The sequence below is a fragment of the Amblyomma mixtum genome, chromosome 3 (genome assembly GCF_055824585.1).
Source record: "Amblyomma mixtum isolate Tamu chromosome 3, ASM5582458v1, whole genome shotgun sequence".
Lineage (NCBI taxonomy): Eukaryota > Metazoa > Arthropoda > Arachnida > Ixodida > Ixodidae > Amblyomma > Amblyomma mixtum.
The window spans coordinates 102209597-102225277 of NC_143014.1; the positions used below are offsets into that span (position 1 = coordinate 102209597).

Here is a 15681-nt window from a genome sequence, read left to right on the forward strand (position 1 = left end):
TGCTAACAAGCATGGTGGTGGCTACGCGGCCTCCTTCTAAAAGCGCGCTCTCCGCGACCTTCTGCAAGCGGGCGTCGTTGTTCGTTTCCGGTTTGCGCGGCGTGGCTCGTGGTAACGTTTTTTTTCTCCTTTGTTTTTGCGTGTTGTGCGCGTGCATGAATTTATCCGGGAAAGAAACCCATACTCGTGCCGTATCAGTTTTCAGACAGACGGCAACGCGCGGAACGTCGAGTGTTTTTCCGTCCCTGCTTTTTGTCCACGTTTGCAGTCTTTTTTCTTGTGTTTTTCGTTCATTTTTCTTCCCCCAGCTGCTGCATGTTCTTCAGCCTTCTGGCACGTGCAGGAATGCAATATTGTCTGCCGCTTTACGTAATCTCCAGTAACCTAGAAAAAAAAAAAGCTTTGCCATTGATCGCTTTTGTATTTCTTTCCTTCTCAAGTAGAAGGTGTACTGAAGATCTGGTACAATCTTTTCGACATTACTTGGATGAAGATATGAGCACGTGAACTTCACGGAAGGATTTACAGTGGAGAAGAGGCCTCATCCATTGTGTTTTTTTTTATATATGTTTACTTGTAAGCGGGCAGTGTTGGAGGTCTCAGATGAAGGCATGAACGTGTAGCCATGAATGGACGGGTCGGGAAGGAAACATGAGGAATTGCATGGCTCTCGTGCAGGCTGACGTGCAGACTGCTGCAGTCATTCTTTTATTTCTTTTTGTTGGCTTTGAATGTACCTTTGTGATGAACGGTCAGAAAATTCTATAATCGCAAGGAAGGCACTCAGATATTACCACTTATTTATAGCGTCCATAAAGCCAAGTGCCCCGCGCGCATATAAACACTAAGCGATGGATGTCCCCGCTTGTGGTCTCGGATAGTACGCTTCATATGTCAGCATACAAAGTGCTGAAAACTAATATTTACAGATTCTTTAAAAGTAGGCGCAAAGTAGTACGTGAAAGCCATCTATAAGTGATTCTGACAGAGGGACACAAAGTGAGACGAAAAGTGTCACCGTCAGGCACCTAATTAACTAAACGATATTAATTAACTTTTTAGACACTGAGGCTAACGCGCCACAGAGACGGTTGCAATTTTAGACTACTCTACTTGGTAGAACTCTTCTAGAGCACGCTTGTTCCGAGATATTCGTCCCCAAAGTTTGCACTGATTTCACATAACGGCGCATTCAAGGAGGTGACAGTCGACGCGAAACTCCTCCCTAGTGCGGCGCAACTGTTGCGTCCGGTAGATTTCCCACTTGGATAGCCGGAAGAGAAAGGGAAAGATCAGCTTCATCGGTTGCTCAGGGCTGTTGGCAGACGAAACGCCACATCACGGTGATAGGAGTTTCGCGCCGATATTTACCTTCTTGCATGCGCAATGACGGGGATAGAGCTGAACATTTGGACGCGAATATCGCTGAACACATACGCATGCCAAGAAAATTCCGCAAAATGGAATTGTGTGAGAATAGGACTGCCTCTCGGTTTCCAATATATAAACATGCCCGTCAACTGCAGTCACTAAATTGTTCATTAAACGATTTGAATTAATTAGGCTCCTGACGGTTGCAAATATTATCTCACTTTGTGTCCCCGTGGCCGCAAAAAGGATCTGCAGAGGCAGATTTCATGCACCACTTAGTGCCTAATTTGGAGAAAACTGTAAAGCTTAATTCTGAACGCCCTGTGGGCTTATGGATATGCCAGATAAATTTTGTGTGATAAACAGTCTGCCTGCATTTTCAACATCTTAACGATGAGACCACAGGGTTACTTTAAGACTCACGTCGTTCCTTTAGTTCAATTTTTCTGCAGTCAGGATCATTTTTCTCTGTTTACTTCTATTGACAAGTATGTAATCGGCTTGTGTTGCGCTAGCCCGAGTTCATTACTCTTGCAGCATAGGTATAAACAACTTTTTTCTACTTTAGGACACGTCAATGCCAAGCTGAAAAGAAAAGTTGCCTGAAGTGGCGAAAAGCAACAACTCTGAATTCCAACAAACTCTAGCAGCGTATAATTGAAATTGGCTTGGTACGCCGAGTTAAACAAGCCGGCGCTTGCACTAACATTGTGTCTGTATGTTTCGATTCTTTCTCCAAAATTTTTTTCGTTCATGAAAGGAGCGCAAACAGAGCCCCGTGCCATTTGCGCAAAGTTTTCAGCCGTTCAGGGCAGCGAGCGCTCTTCGGGAAACGTGATATACTCGCGCGATTTAAAGAACGGAGTGACGGAGAGGGGAAACAATGGGGGACCGGGAAGAGACGAAAAGCGGTGCTGGAAAGAAATAGGAACGCAGCCGGATCCTCGCTGCAGTCCGACTCGCCTTTATTTGCTCCCGAGCCCATTCGCGCAGCTTGCGTTCACCGGCGAGGTATAGCTTTCGCGGGGAATAATATATACCCAAACTTTGGCGAGAGGAGTTTGCATTTCGGAAAAAGTGGCGACAAAGCTCAACAAATACGGCTATCGGGGGCGTTTGGATTCTTGTGTCCACACAGGGAGCAACAATAAAAGCGAAGTTAGCGCCGCCACAGGCACCATTGGTGACTAATCGCAAAGAAAAATAATGTGCGCGAAGGAGAGAAAGAATTGAACGGAAGCGCGCTCATTCGGCGGCAGCTTCGAAGCAACAAGCCCCGGCGCGCCGTTTCTTTTTTTCCCGCCCGTTTTTTTTCTTCCCCTCTCGGTTCTGCCGCCGTTGAGCCGCTTCTTCGACGACGCGGCCACCCTCGCGCGTTGCGCCGTGGACTCGCCCGGTTCTCTTTCCCGGCGCTGGGATTGGCGGGCGCCTTCGCAAAGCCTCCTCCCCCATTGGCCGGCTCCTCCGCAGACGTTGCTCAGTCGGTGGTAGTTTGTAGCTTGGCTTCCGCTAGCTGTAGTGCCGCGCTGCCGCTGACGAAACAAGACAAACCAAAACCACCCCCTCCCAGAGTAAGCGACAGCGGCGTGGAACTCTAGAATTAAGGCAACCCGAGTATGTAGGTCTAGTCCCCTAAAGAGCCACTTTGTCGAAACCTCGTTGTCGTTCCTCTCTTTTCCAATTAAAAAAAAAAGTCCAAAAGAGAGAGCGAGAGACACGCTTCGAACGGAACCGCACCTTCCTGACGAACCCGAACGACCAAGAGAGCAGCAGCTGACCGATCCGGAGGAGAGGCAGCGGAGGCGCGGACCAGCGAGCGAGACTTTCCGCGTCCGACGACGACGCCTGTCACTGGCACCCGGAGGGAGCGCACGTGGACGGCGGCACCACCGGGCCGCGGAGGACGCGTCCTCGCCGATCCCGCTCCGTCGTTGCTGCCAGCTGCCCGAATGCCGATGACCGTCTAACGTGAGTGCTACGCACGATTCTTTTCCCGCCGCATCTTCAAACAACGGGGCGACGCGCTCCTAGCGGTCAGCTCGGACCACTCCCCCGAAGTGTGCCCAGCCCAGTCCAAGAGCGACAGCGTGTGCTTCCTTCATGGGCGCAGTTCTGGAGACTCTGCCTGTAAACGAAGCACGCACTAACCACGACTTTCGCTGGCTGCGCGCTTACGTAATACAATGCGCGCTGTTTACGACCGCACTGTACACGCGTCAGCGCCTGAAGTGCTGTTTAAAGCACTGGCGCGTACGAAACAGCTCTTTATTACTTTTTTTTTTTACGTAAGCGCTTTCAAGAGAAGCGCTCATCCAGGAAGAATAAACACTCCTCGCTAAAGCTTTTAGGAAAAAAAAATAATAAACACAGTTTCTAAGCGCTCTCGCGAAGGCCAGTTACGCGCATTATGACGACGACTTCGCAAGTGACTTAAAAGTCGACGCGCTGTGCTTCATCTTTCAAGCGCTAATTAGTAGACACCTGAAGCCGCCTAAGGACCGGCATTTTTCTTTGGGGAACCATTCAAAGCTCGGAGGTGTGGTTTTTCATCATTTCAGCCTTCGGGGCTTCAAAAAAAAAAGAGAAGTAAATCAAGCAAATAAAGAAACCGAAAAAAGAGCAGAATCTTTCTTTAAACGCGAGCCTTCGGGGTCAACGAGGCAGATGCCAGGCTTGTGCGCAGAAACCGTAATGCGAACTGCCCCCATTAGCGGGGCCGACTAAACAGAGATGACCTGACTGCTGCCGACGCGTGGCGCTTATGAGATGCCCGCGCACCCCGGCCACGCATTTCTGGCTCCCGTCGGCGTGGCAACCCGGCTCGGCTCTCACGTTTCCAAAGAGCGGAGCAGAAATCCGACGCACTTTCTTCCCCTCCGGAGTCGTTTATTCCTGGACAGTTGAGAGAGACATGCGGCAAATAGAGGGCCGGCATCAACAAATGGCGCTATTAGCTGTAACAGGAGCAAGTTTGGTTTCCCATCCAATACACTTCTCGTGCCCTATCTTTTTGTTTGTATAAGTAGAGCGTCCGCAGGGAATCGGTGGGGATGAAAAGGAAGGTTCAAGGAGGAAGCCGCAGTGTGAGGGTTAGAGTTATCGAGGAGAATGGAAGAAAAGGCAGAGATTCCTCGAGCGAAAAACGTGTTTTCATCTCAGTGTGAATGTCTATTGTTGCATGCTTCTGATACGAACTTAGTCCTTTTTTTTTTTTGTTTACGAAGCAGTTGCCTTTTTATCCAGCTAGTCCTTTTTTCCCGCCCCAGATACTGGTTACCCTTGTGGGCGCAGTTTTTTGTTTAGCAGTCTATGATAAGGTTGACGAGGTTCATATCTGAGAAGCAGGCAAAATATGCGTTTTGGATACCAAGTTATGTCGTAAATCGTGAAATGCAGGAGGAAAATAACTGCAATGTCTGGTGGCGTAATCCTGATGTGTTAAATAAAAGTAAATGTAGCTATGTAAGGGAGAGAGCATATGCGACCGAATTATGCTTGACTGCGCTCTGCCAATGCCATTATAAAGGTGAAAAACAACAACAAGAAAAAGCTTCCAAGTGACTTAAATGAGCTAAAGTGCTCTGTTGTCGAAAGTAAGTTAAAGAAAAGGAAAGAAGACGCGGAATTTGCTTTCTGAGATGCACTATAGTTGGCCGCTGCGAATTCTATAGAAGCCAATCTTGTTAGAAGGAGGCGTGCCTGCTAGAGGGCCTGGGAAATTGCTTTGTCCACACACTGAACAACACCGAGGTTTCGAGGACAGAAAGGAAGGTCGGCGCTGCTCAGGAGAAATAAAGAAAAAGGAACTGAACAAGCAGCAGCTTTTCGTTCTTGCGTTTTCTTTTTTCCTAAGCGAAAGGGTCACGAAACGTTCCCGGGAGAAAAAGAAGGGATAGAAAGAAGAAAGAGAGAGGAGAGGAATGCTAAAGGAGGCCAGGGAAAGCGGGCGTAACTGAGCGAGGTCATAGATTACAGCAGCGAGACCTGAGCCATGCACGCGCGACAGCGCGGGATTGTGGGTATGCCGTATCGGGTGCAATAGGTTTCTTGCTGCATGTGCGAGAAATCGCAGTCACATGTTGCGAGCCACCGCTTCAATAAAAATCGGGGCCAATCGATAGCCACCTCCCTCCGTTCCCCTTTCCCACCGCAATTTCAGAGACAGAAAAAAAAACAACACAAAACTTGAACGCTTGAGTGAATGGTGACCTCTCAGTAAAGTAGCGGCCTACGGTATGAATTACGCAGCAGAACGCCCTGGCTCCGGTAGTACGGAGCACCGGCAGAGCTCCCCGAGAAAAATGTCAGCCCCTCACACGCCTAGCTGCGGAGGGAGAGGGGAGCATTTGCACTTTAAGGGACAAAAGAGTGTCTGAATGCATAAAGCAATGTTTTGGATAGAGATAAAAGCCAAGCTAAACAAAAGACTGTTCGCAGCGACCAGAAAAATAAACTAACTACTTTTACACGGATGGGGAAATATGAAGAGAAAATAATATAATTTACTTTATTTAAGAACAAAAACAGCGCAGCAACAGGGACAAAGTAGAAGAAGTGACAGGCGCTAACTAGCAACAGAAGGTTTATTGATAGGGAACGCTTAAAATATACTCTCTTTACAACCAAGAGCGGGTATCAGCTGCTCCAACAATGCTGATTAGCTGTCAACTTTAGTCATGATGGTCAAGATACAATAGTTCACAGTCATGAACGAGGAAGGATGGGGTGCTTACGCATGTGTCACGGTTTTTGTGAATATGAAATGCTTCGCTGATTTCTCTAGTGAGTTTAACTTTGTGACTGTTCAAGATCCTAGTCTCGTTAAAAAGTGGAGTACATGGTTCTGGAGTAGACCTTACATATTCAGAAAAACCGCTACACATGCGTGTAGCGCATGTGTAGCGCTACACGCATGTGTAGCGCTACCCCGCATCCGTCCCCGCATCCGTCCTCGTTCATGACTGTGAACTATTGTATCTTGACCACCGTGACTGAAGTTGACAGCTTATCTTTGTTGTTGGCTCAGCTCATTCGGGCTCTTGGTTGTAAAGAAAGTATATTTTATGTGTTCCTCTTCAATAAACCTTCAGTTGCCAGTTAGCGTCTGTCCCGTCTCTAGCTTGTCCCCGTTGCTGCGCTGTTTTTGTTCTTCAAGTATGCACCAGCTTGCTGAACTCGCCGTTTTGCAGAAGTTTATTTCATTTAAGCTGTTTGTTTCACACTGGAACACTGTTATCTCTTAGATTTGGTGCTTAGTGGGGCGCTTGAGTCGCTTATTTATTAGTCAGGTAATGTGTGCTTTTAACATATCGTACAAATGTCTTATATTTTTTTGTAGTAGTAACGTCCCCTGTTTGTTGGCTTACTCGGAGCGGCGAATTTAGCACGAGGCAACTTACTATTTTAATACGTAATGCAATTGAAGTATACATTTCACGTGCAGTAACCCTCCGCAGCAGGTTGGGCACCAAAAGCCCCCCCCCCCCCCCCCCCCCCCTCACGTGCGTTTATATTGAACGGCTGATGATTACACCTTACGGTGATGTCGTTTGCAAAATCGAACTAAGCCGCCGGCAAATGAGTTCGACAGACTGTCACGGCCGAAAATGCAAGTTCCCTGCTTCTCCTCTCTCAAATCAAGCAGGCAGCACGGTGATCAGGCGTTAGCGCAAGCAGCAGTTTGTAGCCACGGATCTACGCCAAGAAAGGTCACCGCTGAGCAGAAACAAGAAAAAAGGGTCGGATTGGATTCCCCTTGGTTTCGCAAGCGCACGTCGCAGTGTGCTCCCAGTTTATTGTGTAACAGTTGCGTAACGCCTCCATCTCGGCACTCAGAAATCTATTAATTCTGTAATCAGTTATAGCGCACCGTTAATTACAGCCAAGGTAAGTTTCTTCTCAAACATTGTTTCCTTGCGTACACTTCCCATCGCCCGTTACGGCAAAAAGAGAGAAATAAAGTTGAGCAGCTTTTCTATACGATGTCAGTCCCAGACCCCTGTTTGAGGCGGCAGCACTTTTCTTCTCGTCTTTTGAACTTTTTTATTTTGTTCCATCTTTTTATCTATTATTTCGGCACGAGTATTTCCTGCCGAAATGATATTTTATTCCCGCGCTTTTGGGAGTGCGACGAAATCCGGCCTTTTCTGCTGTTTGTAGTCTTCTGGCTGGGTTCACGAAGATTTTTGTGTGGAGTCGGGCTCGGAATTAGTGAGTGCCTGTGCGGAATTTGGCGACCACCGGTCAGTCAGCGTGTGTCCTGTCGCATCTGCACTGCCCATGTATTTCTTTTCGCGCTAATTATTATGTATCGAGTTAGCAACTGAACTTGCTTACGACAAGTTCTGCGTACTGAGCCCTTCATTTGGAAGTGACTGACAAAAATTCTGCAGTTGAAGCTGGGAACAGGAGCAACGGCAAGAGCAGTGGCAGCAAGGCTGAAAGCAGGACAAGATAGTAAACGTTGGCTCTAAAAAGCTTCGCAAGAAGAAAAAACAAAAGATGGGGATAGAACGCACCAATAGTTGCGCGTAGTTTCTTGTTCCGTCCTCGTTTTTTATGTGCTGCTCTTTGCAATGAATGACAATTTACCTACACGCCATTTCAACCCGCTGACAGAAGAAGGAACTATTTATTTGTTTATTTATTCTTTTTCCTCTCAAGGCCTGGGGCATTACAGAGGGGAGTGATGGTTACAAAAAAAATTAAACGCGAAGCAGACAAGTCAGTCGTCTATATATACTATGTTGGCTAGTGCGGCTCGAAAGTAATGAATGTCTTGAATGCTGGCAATCAGTAGGAGGAAGTGGTTCCAGTCTTTGGAAGCTCGGAGAATGAATGAGTCACTGCGTGTTTTTGCCCTGAACGGTGCAATTCCGACCTTGTGTGCGTTGTCCAACCGTGATGAGATGTACGAAGGCGGAGGAATGAGTACGCTACGAAGTTTGGGGCAAATATAAAAAGATTTTATGAAATAACCAAATGCGAGAAAATTTCCGACGAGAGGCCAATGGCGGTAGGTTTAACATACGTTTCATTGATGATATGCTAGCAGTACGATGACAATAAATGCACAATGAATCGAACGGAGTCTTCCTGGCCATCATGTCCGTCGCACAGCAATAAGGCAAGGACGTTAGCGTTAAGCGAACGACCACGTGAAGCACTTGCAGACGTAATTTTCTTTCTTTCGGTTGTTATGCATGGGCGCGTTGCACCAGACGCACTTTCAAAACGCCGACCAGCCTTTAGTGAATTCTAGAATAGGGCGCAATGCCTATCTCTAATTTCTCCGCGCTATAAATACGTGTGTACGTGAGCTCGGTAGCCAATCCCAGTCTTGCTGCCTCCTCAGCATCGTTCGTTCAGTTGACGATCCTCAAAGGGTGAGTAGATGTCGTGACGACCTCTGCGTTTAAGAACGACAGCGCGCACGCGGATTACCTCTGCAAAGTAGTCACCACGCATGCGGCAGGAACACGGCACTGATGTTGAGCATCACCGAGTTTTCGGACAACTCATCGACGTGCTCGGCAGGCACGCCCGTAGTTGGACACGCAGGTTTGCGAGATAAATCGGCGGTGCGACCCGTGCGCCCGCAAAATTACTGCCCTCGCCTTCGGTGCCGAGAAAAAATAACGAAACAATATACAAACCGTTTCCGTGGTAAAAAACAAACAAACAAACAAACTTTCATCCGCCAGGGAAATGCCGGTGTTGGTTTTTAGGGAAAACAAACCAGTGCGCCATCTGAAAAGGAAAGATAAGCCCACGTCAAGTTAAATCGCACCCTTCAAACCGCACTGCGGACGCAGTAAAGAAGCAGCTGCGTGGGGCTCCACCGCAAACCACCGCTTTGAACAGGTGATTGGTATACGTTCGCGCAACGCCAACGCTCGGAGCCGATTCGATCGCCTCCGCCGGCCGCTTGCTTTCGCACAACAGGTCGCGGCAGATGCGGTGGCGAGAGGCCGGGCACCAGAAACGTTTATCGACTGGCCGCTCGGAGTTTGCGACCAAAGGCTGGACATTTCGCACTGAAGCCGTTTCTCGTGTAACTTCGGACTTTTTAGTTTTGGCGACGGGACCGACGCGTATCGAGCGACGGATGTACTCGCCGTTTGCCTGCCGGCACGTTGGTGCCTTTTGAAAGCAGAGCAGCGCTCTGATTGGTTGCGAGCCAGTGTAGAAATTGGACTCCGACCGACCGTCGCTAGGACTGCTGGTCGGATGGTTATTTGGCGACGCACACGCGCCCCGCTCAAATCGCGAGCGACCATTTCGGTTGGCGCTCTGTCGGGCGAAATTCGAGGCTCGGGTGCAGAGAGTGGAGCCGGTGTTGCGCTTCAAACCGCGAAGTATGCAGCTTCGCAGAACGAGCATTTTCTGGCGCCTCTGAACGCCGAATAGCGGCAGCTTCTTTTACGCACCGGGGTATACGAGGTCTGTTAGAAAAGTATCCGACTTTATTTTTTTTTTTTTGCTGACACCTGATGGGTATGAAACAAGCGCGCTTACAGCAGCCGACCTTGAACCCTCGTGCGCATGCACGAATTTTTTCCCGCCTGCCGATAGCGTCAGTCGCTGGAAAGCAGCGTTTGAGTGAGGGAGTGCGCAGTGCTCTCGTCGGTTTTTTGTTGCAAGGAAAATGGCGGAGCGAGAGGAGCAGCGCTACTACCTCAAATTTTGCCAGAAACTTGGCGATAGCCAAGTGGAAATTATTCGAAATGTTCAGACGGCTTTCGGTGATGATGCTATGAGCAGCACACAGATTAAGCAGTGGTGCAACTGGTTTAAAGACGGCCGCACATCCGTGGAGAGAGAGCCACGCTCCGGCCGGCCATCAACATGCCGAAATGACCAGGTAATTGCCGAAGTGAACGCTGTGGTGATGCGGGACTGTTGTGTGACTATCCGAGAAATTGCGGAAGAGGTGGACATGAGCAATTTCTCCGCACATTCCATTATCACCGAAGATTTGGCCATGGAGAGAGTTGCGGCGAAATTCGTGCCGAAGCTGCTGACGGTGGAGAAAAAGCAGCTTCGTGTTGAAGTCTCACAGATGATGCTGGATTCCACAAACAGTTACCCTGACTTCACCGACGCCGTAATCACTAGTGACGAGTCTTGGGTGTACGGGTACGACCCGGAAACCAAATCCCAGCCGTCAAAGAGGACGCATTCCACGTCACCAAGACCAAAAAAGGCCCGACAAGTGCGCAGCAATGTCAAAGTGATGCTGACTGCTTTTTGGACTCCCTCTGTGTGGCACACCACGAGTACGCACCCCACAGGGTCAAAGAATGACTAAACAGTACTACAGGGATGTCCTCCATCGCCTACGTGGTGCTGTGCGGCGCAAGAGACCGGAATTAAGGTCAACAAGAAATTGGCGCATCCCTCGCGGCATTGCTCCTGCACATTCCTCGCATTTGATTCAGACTTTTCTGGCGAAAAACCAGACTCCTGTAGTTCAACAGGCTCCTTACTCTCCTGATATGTCCCCCTACGACTTCTGGCTGTTTCCTAAAATCAAGAGGTCATTGAAAGGAGCGCGATTTCAGAAAAGAAAGGACATTATGGCTGCAACGACCGCAGAGCTAAATTACATTCCGAAAAGGGTCTTTTCGGAATACTTCCAACAATGGCAGCACCGCTGGGAGATGCATATGGAGCCCCAAGGAGACTACTTTGAAGCTTATTAGGTTTCTAACGCTGCAGTTATGCCAGTTTTTTTTCTTCGGCCAAAGGTCGGATACTTTTCTAACAGACCTCGTATACTTGACTCGATGACTGCTTAACACTTTTGTAATATTTGCTCCGAAATCAAGCGTTATGGTTCTCCTCGGGCAGCATGTACGTGGGTATTTTAAAATAAAACCTCCCTTATTATTTCTGCTACTCGGGGAGCAGGAACATTGTGCTCAGACTACGAGCGGGCTACTGCGCGACAAATAACCTCATTCTAGGGCCCCGAATTTAACACTGGAGATGAAGCAAGTATGCGTGCCGGTGCTCAGGCATCTCTGTATATAGCAGAAGTGAAACATGAAACACACTCATTTCAGACCGGTAAATTGCCGATTATAAGCATATAGCAACGAACGCGAGGCAAACCAGCGGCCATACATAGGCAGGTAATCCAAGAACGGAAGAAGCTGTAGTTTGGGCCTTCGCACGCGCAAGGCGAAACAATGTTCGACCGAGTAACATCAAAAGACGGCCTTCTCAAGCACCCTGCAGAAATGGTTAATGGATGGTTTACCGAATCGTGTAAAGTCGCGCCCAGCGTTCTATGCAATGCTTACGTCCGTGAAAACTGCTGTAATAAAACGAATATTTGTCTTGCCTCCTTACAGCAATCCAGCAGAAAACAAAAGGTGACGTTAACGGTAAACCACGAGCTATGTCAACAAAACCATGCCAAGACCGTCTCTGGAAACCAAATCCGAGCGGGTAACTGTCCCACGGGCAGTGTGCATAGGAAGTTTGATTGATTTTTAATGTTTGCTTTATTTAACACGCAAATCATGCATGAAAATTTGTTGGGCCCATAGCCGTAGCTAGTTTGGGCCCAACTTATTGATTTCTTTGGCGCGGCATTTCGCCTCTTAACTCCTTTGATTTCAACCTTCTTCACGCTGACTGGTTGAGATTGATACCTTTTACAAATTCAGAAACGGTCGGAAGAGTAAGTTGCTCGCGACCTCTCCGGGATGATCGAGCCCACGACCGTGCTGGGTGCTTCGAACATATGTAACAGAGCTTTTGTGCCAGAAGCGTGGATGCGTTCGTGTGATGGAAAGCTTTTTCACTGTTGTTATTTCGTGAACCGAACTGATCCTGGTAACGGCTTCTCTCATGCTTCCCTTATTCGAAAATAAAGATCCTTTGTGTACTTCTTTGGTGTCTGCCTTACCGAACTTCAGGCGCAGCCAAGTTATATTTAATATTAGAGAAAAGCAGGGTCTTTACAGAATACGTCTGCTGATGATATACAACCATAAACAGCCAAAGCAATATGCATATAATTGATTCGAATGATCAAGGCAGCCACAGAAAAAGGCAAAATGTGGTTCTTTGCTTGCTGTCGAAACTCCAGAATTAAAAACCAATATATATATATATATATATATATATATATATATATATATATATATATATTCAAATTGGAACGGACAGTTTTTGCTCGTTGTTTTTTTTTTGCGAAGTTATAGTAAATGTTTTTTTCTCCTGATAGCCGCATTAGTAAAGTTGTTTTCTGGAAGTTTCTTCCCTTCGTGAAGGTCACTGTTCTTGATGCTGCATGTATTAGCATAAAAGGATTTGAAGTATATTTCTTTTTAAAAATTTCACAGCGAATAAAATTTAAGTTTTACCAATAAGGATAGTTCCATATACATGGAGTCAATACTGAAAGTAACCGCTTGCCTGTGAAATTCTTGTTTTTGGTTCATAAAGCCATTCGCGTCCTTGGAAAGCTGTCAGAGGAAAATAAAGTCGTGGTTCGTTAATACAGTCCCCAGTTAATACGGACGACTCGAATTATAGACAGCTTTTCTGAGGACCGCACTTTTTTAGTGCATTTACGACTCGTTAATAGGAAAACTCGCTGTCCGGACAATGAACGGGGAAAATGCTCGGAGCCCACTCGGGCCCATGTATTTTTGTCCTGCTAATGTGGACAGTGACCGGAACAAAATACCGACTGCCTCTAAAGGATGTTCCACTCCTTGTATTTTGAGTGCAGGACACCAGCAAAAGGCAATGCAAAAGGACAAATTGCCCTTGTGATGGCCTTTGTGTGTATGTGTTTTCATGCTTTACAATGGCAAGGTGCCCAGTCGACGGGCCTTGCCATTTGCCACGTTGCATGAATAGCTGCGAAAAAAAAAATTCTCTCTCTGCAGCTGTGCTGCGTTGAAAACCACATTTAGCAGCTGTCATCCGATTGATTACGGAGTTATTGGGATGTGAACAGTCTTAGTAGGAGAAACTATATTGAACCATGAGGCGCCATTACGCGCCTCATGGACCTCTAGACGCTTGAACCGTGCTTCAACCTGCGCCACATTAGTTTAAAGATAATGACCACCAGAATAACCCATTTGGAGCTTCCAAGATTTCCCGATTTGTTCTTCACTGCCATCTACTATGCACAGAAGCAGACCATAATCATATTGTTTTTTTGTTTTTTTTTTTCAAAATATATCTTGTTTTTCTTCACGATTCGTAATTACAGACGACGCGCTTTGTGGACTCTTTCGGTCGGGAACATAAGTGTCCATTTTAACTAGATACAGCTTCATACCGTTTATTTTTTTCCTGCTGAATTGAAGATTTCACGGCAGATTTGTTTGTTACAAAGAAACGAAATCACTCATATTCATCTTCATTGAGCTGAATGATTCCGGGTTGCCTATAACGCTCGAAAGTACTTCAGAAACGAGCACAAGGAACAGCGTGTAAACGCAGGCAAGCAGCTCTTGTCCAGGTCACATCGAGTGCTCGAAAAGCTGCAGAACAGACGGGCTTTGTGCGCAGTAAAATAGCACGTAAAATATTCAACGCCAGAAAAACTAGCGCAAGGTAAGGGATGTCTACAAACAAAATACGTGAGCTATGCTACGTGAGAGCGATCTTTTAAGGTTGTTTTTCAGTAAAAAAAAAAAGCGTTGGGGTACGTCGTTTTTTTAAATCTTAGCGACTGTGGTCTGACTAGCGTATACAGAATCAAAGGAAATAAACGAGTAAAAAACGCGCTTGCGGGTACTCATTTCTTATTATATTTCACTTTGGCTTCATGATATCGACGTCGGCATTTTTCGCAAAGGTGGAATCGTCGGAACTACCACATTTTTCTTAATCATAGGCACCCCTTTCCTGTTTTCAAACGGAATGCAGGGAAAAATATATGCGCTACACTCGAAGTCAACGTCGAACGGACGTAATGAAAGGTTCCGTAATTGTTGCTTTTATGAACTGCTGCATCATACACCTAGGTAGATTTTTATACGGAGTACCAAAAGGTGCTAGGGCGGCAAATCGAGCAGCTTATGGGAGGATCCATTAGGTGAAACCATCAAAAAGTGACTGAATAGAATAGCAGTCATGTCGACAGCATGCTTGTTCAGAAGATTGCGATTTTTTTTCGCGCGTTTTACTCTCTTCGTAGTGATAGTGGTAGTGCGCCGTTGATGACTAGAGAATGACAGATATTAGTGTGGGCTTAAAAAAAAATAAATAAGAAAAAAGTGCCCTGCCCGCACACTAGAGAATGACAGCGAGAAGAGATCGAGGATGGGCGCCTCGTATGGTCGTGGGTATTTCTTCAGAACAAAAGACGAAAACAGCGAAGGAAAGTATGAGCAGAAATTATGTGAAACGACAAGAAGGAAATGAAATGGCGGCAAAAACAAAGCCACAACAACAAACACAGCAGTTACAAGCCCGTAATCATGTCTGCCTTGTGCAAGAAGGTCCGCATTGCCCCTGAAGTATCTTGGGCAACCCGCATTCACGCACGACGAAACTGAGAAGCCGAGCCACATGCGCTTTTCCTTGGCAATTCCGCGTTATGGCGAGCTTTAAACACTGTCTGCATTCCTTAGTAATAAGATGCGCAACCGGGAAAACCGAAAAAGGAAAAGGCCATATGTGCTTCAATGTGTCGACGGCACCATACGCTGCGCGCATGCTGTCATTTTGTTTGGTTTTAGTTTAACGGGGTGTAACGTCCCAAAGAGACTCAGGCTATGAGGGGCGTCGTAGTGAAGGGCTCTGGACAATTTCGGCCATCTGCAGTTCTTTAACGTGGACTGACATCGCGCATAGTACACGAGCATCTAACATTTCTCCTCTATCGAAATGCGAAATGCGGTCAGCAGCCGAGCTGACCCATTAGGAGCTTCAATTCACCCTTCGACTTGCACGCATGGGAATCAGCAATCAAGGCGAGGCGGCGCGGTAGAGATGCGCCTATATTGCAAAGCACGCGATAATTTGGGGGGCTGAAGGTCTTGGAGCTGCGTGTCACCCATTCGCGCAGGGTGCCGAAGCTCGATGTACTCTTTTTACTCGCAGATAAGGGCCGTGAGTGTTAATTTTTGCTTAATTTTTTTTTTCATTTAAAGTTTGCTGCTGATCTGCGCACCCGCCCCAGCCCCTCTGGCTATCATGGATATCAAAATAAAAAAAGACCCATAGAGCTGGAAAAGTGCGTTTCTCGATTTATTCAACTACAAAATACAGAATACCTTTCCTGGACGCGGTTTGTTTGTACGCGGATATAGAACAGCTGGAACGTAGACA

The 15681-nt window shown here is 47.1% G+C and overlaps 1 protein-coding gene across 1 annotated transcript in view; it reads left to right on the forward strand.

The window, feature by feature from the left end:
- Window positions 1–2874: 2874 nt before the first annotated feature.
- Window positions 2875–15681, forward strand: part of LOC149351187 (uncharacterized) — a 160409-nt gene continuing 147602 nt past the window's right edge. The window contains exon 1 of the mRNA XM_089580486.1: window positions 2875–3339. The gene's annotated coding sequence lies outside the window, so the exon portion shown is untranslated. The remainder of the gene's footprint in view (window positions 3340–15681) is intronic.